The sequence below is a fragment of the Meles meles genome, chromosome 6, assembly GCF_922984935.1.
Source record: "Meles meles chromosome 6, mMelMel3.1 paternal haplotype, whole genome shotgun sequence".
Lineage (NCBI taxonomy): Eukaryota > Metazoa > Chordata > Mammalia > Carnivora > Mustelidae > Meles > Meles meles.
This window is the reverse complement of record NC_060071.1, coordinates 16,160,682-16,168,720: the sequence shown is the minus strand read 5'-3', so window position 1 is coordinate 16,168,720 and position 8,039 is coordinate 16,160,682.

The following is an 8,039-nucleotide window of genomic DNA, read 5'->3' as shown; positions in this document are numbered from 1 at the left end:
GTATGTATACACACACACCCACCCCTCCACACACCCATATATATATAATTTTATTTTACTTAACAAGAGCACTTAATACGAGATCTTCTCTCTTAAAAAAATTTTTAAGTGTACAATACCTTATTTTTGGTCATAGGTACAATGTTGAATAGCAGATCTCTAGAGCTTATTCACCTCAATTAACCAAAATTCTAGATAAAATATTTAACTACCCATTACAAAGGATATTCATAAAGATGTCAATTCAGTTTAACCTGATCTCAATTAAAAAGTCAAAAAAAATGTCTAATGATAGATTTGTTGTAAATTTCATGTTAAAGAGAGACATGCCTTCTGAGGCATCAAAATATATTATAACCCCCTTACAAATAAAGTAATGTGAAATTGTTATACTGATAGGTAACCAAAGAAAGAGAATAGAAAATCAGGACAGAACTAATTGTGCATGAAAGTTTTTGTACAATAAAACATGGCATTAAACTTAGGGAAAAAAACAGACTTTTTTATAAGATGTCTTGGGATATCTGGAGAACTTTTTGAATTCAATTTATTTCTCAGAATTATGGCAGGATAAATTCTATGTGAATAATGTGCTAGTGGAAATTATGGGTAAATTACTTTATAATATGGAAGAGGGGGGAATTTTTGTCACTACGACTTTTTAAAACAATTGATTTATTTATCTTAGAGAGAGAGGGGGTGGGAAAGGTAGAGGGAGAGGGAGCGAGACAATGTCATGAAGATTCCCCACTGAGCATGGGGCTGACAACACAGGGCTCTTGATCTCATGATTCTGAGATCATGACCTGAGCAGAAATCAAGAACTGGCCCCTTACCTGACTTAGAAGCTCAGGTCCCCCTATTACTATGGCTTTAAATCACAAAGCAATGAGGAAAAGTTATTGATAAATTTGATTATTTAATATGTACATATACCTATACATACAAACACAAATGTTATAATATACCATATACAGATAATTTAGAATATATTATATAATATGTCATAACATATAATAGGTATTATATACATAAAACATATCAATAATACATATTATATATTATAAATATGTGCTGTAAAATATCCATAAGCAAAGTAAAAAGACAAAAACAGGGAACATGAACAATTTATTTCTCAGAGTTCATCTCCTTATTACATAAATAACTTGTAAAAAATGAAGGGAAAATGATTAGTCATAAAAAGGGACAAGAAATATGAACAGATTAAGAAATTCAAGTAGCCCTTACCATATGAGAAGAATTGTAAATGAAATCTAAATTGAGATACCAGTTTTCATCCATACTCAGGCAAAAATCCAGAAGTTTGACAACATGCTTTGCTGGAGAGGCTCTGGGTAAATAGTCACTCTCATAGTTTGAGGGTGGGAACATGAAATATATTGTCCAAAGTGAAAATGCTAAGCCAAAGCATTAAATTCAATTAAAAACAAAACAAAACAAAAAATACCCTTCCCTAGTTTGGTAGCTGAGTGCACATCAGGAAGTACTTGCTTAAATTTCAATCAGTGTCTTATAAGCTTAAATGTCAGTACACTCCAGGTAATGTGTTATGTGGTTTTGCTGAATTTCCTTGAGTGGTATCTTTGGACATTTTTTTTAAACAGAGACCTAAGTGAAAAAGTTAAACTTACTCTCAAAAGATGAAGCTGAGGGGCACCTGGGTGGCTCACTTTGTTGGGCATTTGCCTTCCGCTCAGGTGATCCTGGAGTCTTGGGATCCAGTCCCACATCAGGCTCCCTGCTAGACAGGGAGTCTGTTTCTCCCTCTGACCCTCCCTCTCCTCATGGTTTCTCTCTCATCCTCTCTCTCGCTCAAATAAATAAATAAAATCTTTAAAAAGAAAGATGAAGCTGAATATTTTTCATATATTTATTTGTTATTTGTATTTCCTTCAATAAAAATGATGTTCAACTGGGACAGGATTACTCCATTAAAAATGTGTCTGTGAGTAGGGTTTGAATGTATAAGACAACTGACAAACTAGAGTGAGGGAGGTCTGAGGAAATCCAACTTTATAGGTAAAGGCAATGTACTCCCCAGGAAGAAAAGTCAGTGGTGTTAAAAGACACTGTTGATGAGAGTTACCCTGCCACAGCCTAGCCTCCACTGTCAAGTGCACACAAACACATATACACATACACATTCACATAAGTTACACTATAAAACCAAAGACTCTTACATTAATAGAGAAGATGAGAAGATCTTCCCAGGAGAACGTGGACAGAACTTGAGAAAAAAGGAGGGAGAAGAGAGATTTTTAGGGGCACCAGAAATCAAGGTCAGGTCAATATCACTGAGGACAGGTTAAATAGAACATCTTTGTTGGTAGGATTGAAGCATCAAGTGGTTTAAGGGAAGGATGCATGGAAAAGAAGACCAGAGAACAGCAGTAGAGAAAACAAATGCCTTGGAATATCAGAGGTTAGGGGAGGGTCAGCCGTTCCAGGGAAGACATGAGCAGTTCATGGCAGTGGAGGCAGAAGGCATTAGCGAGAGCAAAAAACAGGGGAAGCACAGGTGGTCATATGCATATCCTCATCCTCTTCCTTGGAGACTCCTAGAAAGAGTAGTGAAGTGATAAGATCCTACCACTTGGTGGGTGAGAGATACTGTTCCAATGGATGCAGGGACCAGTGAGCTTGGTGTAAGTGAGCTTGGTGTACCTCTATCTCTTACTATTTAAAATATGCATAAATTAATTTCTACTTATTAGGCTTTTTAAAAAATCAATCTATATATTTTGTATAGAGATTACTTACCAGATGATGTTCTAAGTCCTGGTAATGATATAATGATTGATACACAGATCAATGGGACACAACAGAGATTAGAAACAAGCTCACATATATGAGCAATTGTTTTTTTTGGGAAATGTGCCAAGGTAATTTAATGGGGGAGAGAATAGTCTTTTTTAACAAATGGTGCTAGAACAACTGGATGGCCATTAAGTAAAATAATTAATCTTGACCCTTTCCTCACACCATATTAAAAAATACACTCTAAATGGATCATTGACCTAAATGCAAATGCTAAAACAGTAAAACCTCTAGAAAGGAAACTTAAGGTAAATGATTCATAGGGCACCAAAGACATAAACCATAAAAGAAAAAAATATATAATTACAGTTCTTTCAAATTAAAATTGTGTACTTTTGGGGGCACCTAGGTGACTTAGTCAGTTAAGGGTCCAACTCTTAGTTTTGGCTCAGATCATGATATCAGGTTTGTGAGATCAAGCCCTGAACTGGGGTCTGCACTCAGCATGGAGTCTGCTTGGGATTCTTTCACTCCTTCTCTTGCTGTCCCTCCCCCTCCTCAAATAAATAAATAAATCTTAAAAAATGATTTGCTTTTTGAAATGAACTATTAAAGAAAGGAAGATGTAAGCTACAGACTGGATGAAAATATTCACAGTTCTTATAAGTGAGAATAACATGTATTCAGAATACATACTTCTTCAACTAAAAAACGAGAAAACAGACAACCCAAAACAAAGGCAAAATATATTGAACAGACAGTTCATAAAAGAAGGCATAAATTGGTAATAAAGACATGGAAAAATGCTTGACATTATGAGTCATCAAGGTCGCACACAGTAAAACCACAGTGAGATATCACTACATGTACACGCAAATGGCTAACAATAAAGAGTGACAGAATCAAGTGTTGGTGAGGATATGGAGCAACTGGAACACCTATGCATTTCTTATGGGTATGTAAAATGCTAAAACCACTTTTAGAAAAACAGGTTGGGAACTTGTAAATAAATTCAAACATAAACACATCCATGGTCCACCACTCTTAACTATTTATTCAAGAGAAATAAAATGAATGTCCACGTGAAGACTTGCACATCAATATTCACAATAACATTTGTTCATGAACCTCAAAAAACTGAAAACAACCCACATGTCCATCAACACATAAAACAATATATAGCCATAAAGTGAAATAATATTCAGTGATAAAAAGTAACAAATGACTAATGCACAGAACATCATGGGAGAATCTCAAATACGGGTGCTAAGCAAAAGAAACTAGACGAAAAAGATGCAAAATCATTCCGTATGATTCCAATTATGTGATTGTTAAAAAGAAAACCTAATCCATAGAAACAGATGTCAGACCAGGGTTACCATAGGGCTCATAGTTTTGGGGGAAAGGACTACAAAAGGTCCCGAGAGAACTCTTTAGAGCAGTGGAAATATTCTATATCCTGATTAGGTGGTAACTATGTAAGAGTATACATTCATTAATACTCATTGAACTCTGTATTTAAAATGGATGCATTTTCCTGTGCGTAAGTTGACCTTCAAAAATGTTTGTTAGAAAGAACACATTCTTACACTTTAGCAAATGTTGGTAAAATTCATGGGTTAAGTTCTGCCTCCCAATGACATTGACCTGAACTAAGTAGTTAGATTATACACACACAGCTAAAATCATTTTGGTCAAAATACACGTTTTAGCATTTTGGCACTTTTTAAATCATTGACCTCTTTTGTTAAGTGCAAGTGTATATAGTCCATGGATTACAGATCCAAGAACTACATTTTTCCATTGGTTGGAGACTATCAATTGTCCTAGTTTAAAAAAAATAAGTTAAAACCATAGGTTTTAGAAACTGTTCATAAATCGAATGTTCAAAATAGAAAACAATGTGATCTAAGTAATAGGTTTCAAAGGAAATTTAATAATTCATTTATATTTTTCTGAAAATAATTTAAGCAGCTATAGATCAAAGTAAGTCATACATTTTTACATGTAACCTGTGATAAGAAACTTACAGTGAAAATTTCAGTGTATTTTATATTGAAACTGTATCTGTTATCTAATGTCCAACAATAAATGAATGGTTGCATAAATTATTTAATGAACTTATTTTTGCCTTTTACAAATAATAACAACCATGTCACCACAACAAATGTTTGCAGTATGACATTAAATGTAGAAAAACCAAAATACAAAATAATATAGTCAGTATAATAATAATTGTATGAATTTATGTGTACATTTAGGACTGAGAGAGTGCAAAAAAGTAATACCAGTATTTCTACTGTTTGGTGAATCATAGGGGCTTTTTCTTTCTTTTTCATAGGTGCTTTTTATATATACTTTTTCCAAACTTATTTAGTATATGCCATAGACTGAATATTTATGTTTACCTAAATTTATATATTGAAACCTAATCCCTAATATGATGGTATGAGGATATGGGGCCTTTGAGAAGTGACCAGGTCATGAAGGTGGAGCCTCCATAAATGAAATCAGTGCGCTTATAAGAAAGACTCACAGAAGGGTGTCTGGGTGTCTCAGTCAATTTTGCCTCAGGTCATGATCTCAGAGTCATGAGAATGAGCTCCACGTGGGGCTCTGAGCTCATTGGGGTGTCAGCTTATCCTTCTCCCTTTGCTCCTCCCTCTACTTGCACACTCAATCTCTCTCCTTCTCTCTACTTCTAAAAAAAAAAAAGCAAAATAAAAAGAGAGAGAGAGAGACCCCCTTCTTTCATTTTTCCATGTGACGACACAGGGAGAAGATGGTCATCTATGAACCAGAAGCAGGCTCTTCCCAGACACTGAGTGTGCCAGTGCCTTGATCTTGGACTTATTAGCCTCCAAAATTGGGAAATAAATTTCTGTTGTTTATAAGCTACCAAGTCTCTGCTAATTTTGTTATGGCAGCCCAAAAAGACTAAGACAGCGTTATATAATTTTTATCCAGTAAATGATATTGAATGTGAAATTCCTGGTATGTATTAACACTCCAGGCAGGTTGGTTTCTTTAAACTTCCAAAAGCTTGGAAATGCGAACTCAAGTCTGGTAGTAATAAATACTGGGTTTGATTCCTCGGGAGCAGTTTAATGGTTCTACAGTTTAGGGTATGTTATCTCCACTCTCTGATCTTCAGTTTCCCAAGCCATGGATTGAGGCTAAAAATAGTAGTGTTTACAGGATGCATCACAAGGATTAGATGAAATAAGGTACTTAGGGAGAGTATAGCACACAGTACTCAATAAATGCTACCTAGAAGCAATAATAATAATGGCAATGGTAGTAATAAGAGTTGGGAAAGAGTCTTAATTAATTAATCAATTAACTAGCTAATTAATTAATATAATAGTTAATGTGATAATTAATTAATGCAATAATTAATTAATTAATGCAAGCTTGTGTGTGCTTGGGTGCATGTGCTAGCAGAGGGGAGGGGCAGAGGGAGAAGGAGAGAGAGAATCTTAAGCAGTCTCCACCTCCAGCACAGAGGCCATGCAGGGCTCCATCTTATAACCCTGAGACCATGACCATGACTTTGAGCCAAAATCAAGAGTCTGATGTTTAACCCACTGAGCCACCGAGGTGCTCTGGGAAAGATTTTTTTTTTTTTAATTCTATAATGCCATGTGCTTGGAATTAAATAGGGATTAGGGATATTATAGCCATAATTCTCCTCAATGTTTAACATTTAACTGTTGTTTAGTAAGAATTGTCTGGTGGTTTCAGAGCCACCATACTTTATCAAAAATAGCATAATAAGAGGTCTAAGTGTTGAATTAAATTCAATAACATGTCCCCTTATCATCTGACTGGGGAAGTTATTATAGGCTATCTCTGATAAAATACTCCATGTAATATCATTTAATTATATGATTTTTATTTGCATTATGCACAATTCTGGGCAATTGTATAGGTATAATTTGCATTTGAGAGCAGAGTATTTTGACATTTTTAGATCATAAGGATGTAAATTTCCAAATGTTAAGTAGCTGTGATTTTCAAAATTTAGTTTTATATTCCCAACTGAGATTCTTTTTGCTGGAATTGGGTCTCACTTCCCATTAAATGATCGATATGTTCCCATCCGCCTCTTTGTTCTTTAAAACTTTTCTCTGATCTTGACCAAATTTGGTAATAGTGTAGAATAAGAGAACTCTAAAAGTAGAAATGATGTAAAAGATCCTATAATGTCACCCTCACATTTTACAGATGAGGAAAATGAGCCCCAGAAATGTTTCATAATAGTGACCATGGGTGCCTGGGTGGCTCAGTTGGTTAAGCTCAGGATCCCAAGGGCCTGGGATTGAGCCCCATGTCAGGCTCCCTACTCAGCGGGGAGTCTGCTTCTCCTTCTCCCTCTGCCTGCTGCTCCCCCTGCTTATGCTTTCTATCTCTTTCTTTCTGTATCAAATAAATAAAATCTTAAAAAAAAAATAGTGACCGACCACACCAGTAGTTTTGGCTCATGACTTCTGGCCCAGCATATTTCCATCACACCAGGCATGCTATGCTGGGGAAAAGCACCATAAACACACTATGATTGAGCTCTTGACTATGAACCCAGAAAGATAAGCAGCAGCCCAAGTTTCCCAGTGGAATTTATATTTTGTGATCTGTAATGAAACTTAATGAAATTTTGTTGGGGTTACGGACTAAAATGTATTAAAAAATGGCTACCTATTATGGTCAGAAAAAAAATCTTTATACCTAAGATTAGTGGATGTACTTGGGATTTTACGAAGTGATTTTATAAATTTTTATGGCACTTGAACCGTGCAAATGCACTTGCATATTCACTGAGTCAGCATATTTCAACCTCCAGCACAGCCCTGGCCATCATCCCCGTTTGCGCTTCAAGAAAGTAATGCTCATGAGGTCAAATTTCAGAGTTCCCTAGCTCTCAATTTTTGTGGAAGGCTCAGGCTAAGAAGAAACTCTTTAAAACTATAGGAATGATTCATGGCTTTCATCACCATGTCTATTATGATTATTCTTGGAGGCGAACAGCTAATGCTGCCCTAGATATAAGATTCCTCCTGCCCAGGAGCATCCTGATGTGACAACTAAAATTTAAAAAGCAATTAATTGCAACAGCTGTGACTCATGGTCTCATGGAGCACTCCCACCTATGGAATGTTCTGGTAAGAGAAGATACTTCTTATGTATGTGTAAAGAAGAATTCATATAGATTTTTTTTTCCCTCTCACCTTTAAAAAATACAAACAACAACAACAACAACAAAC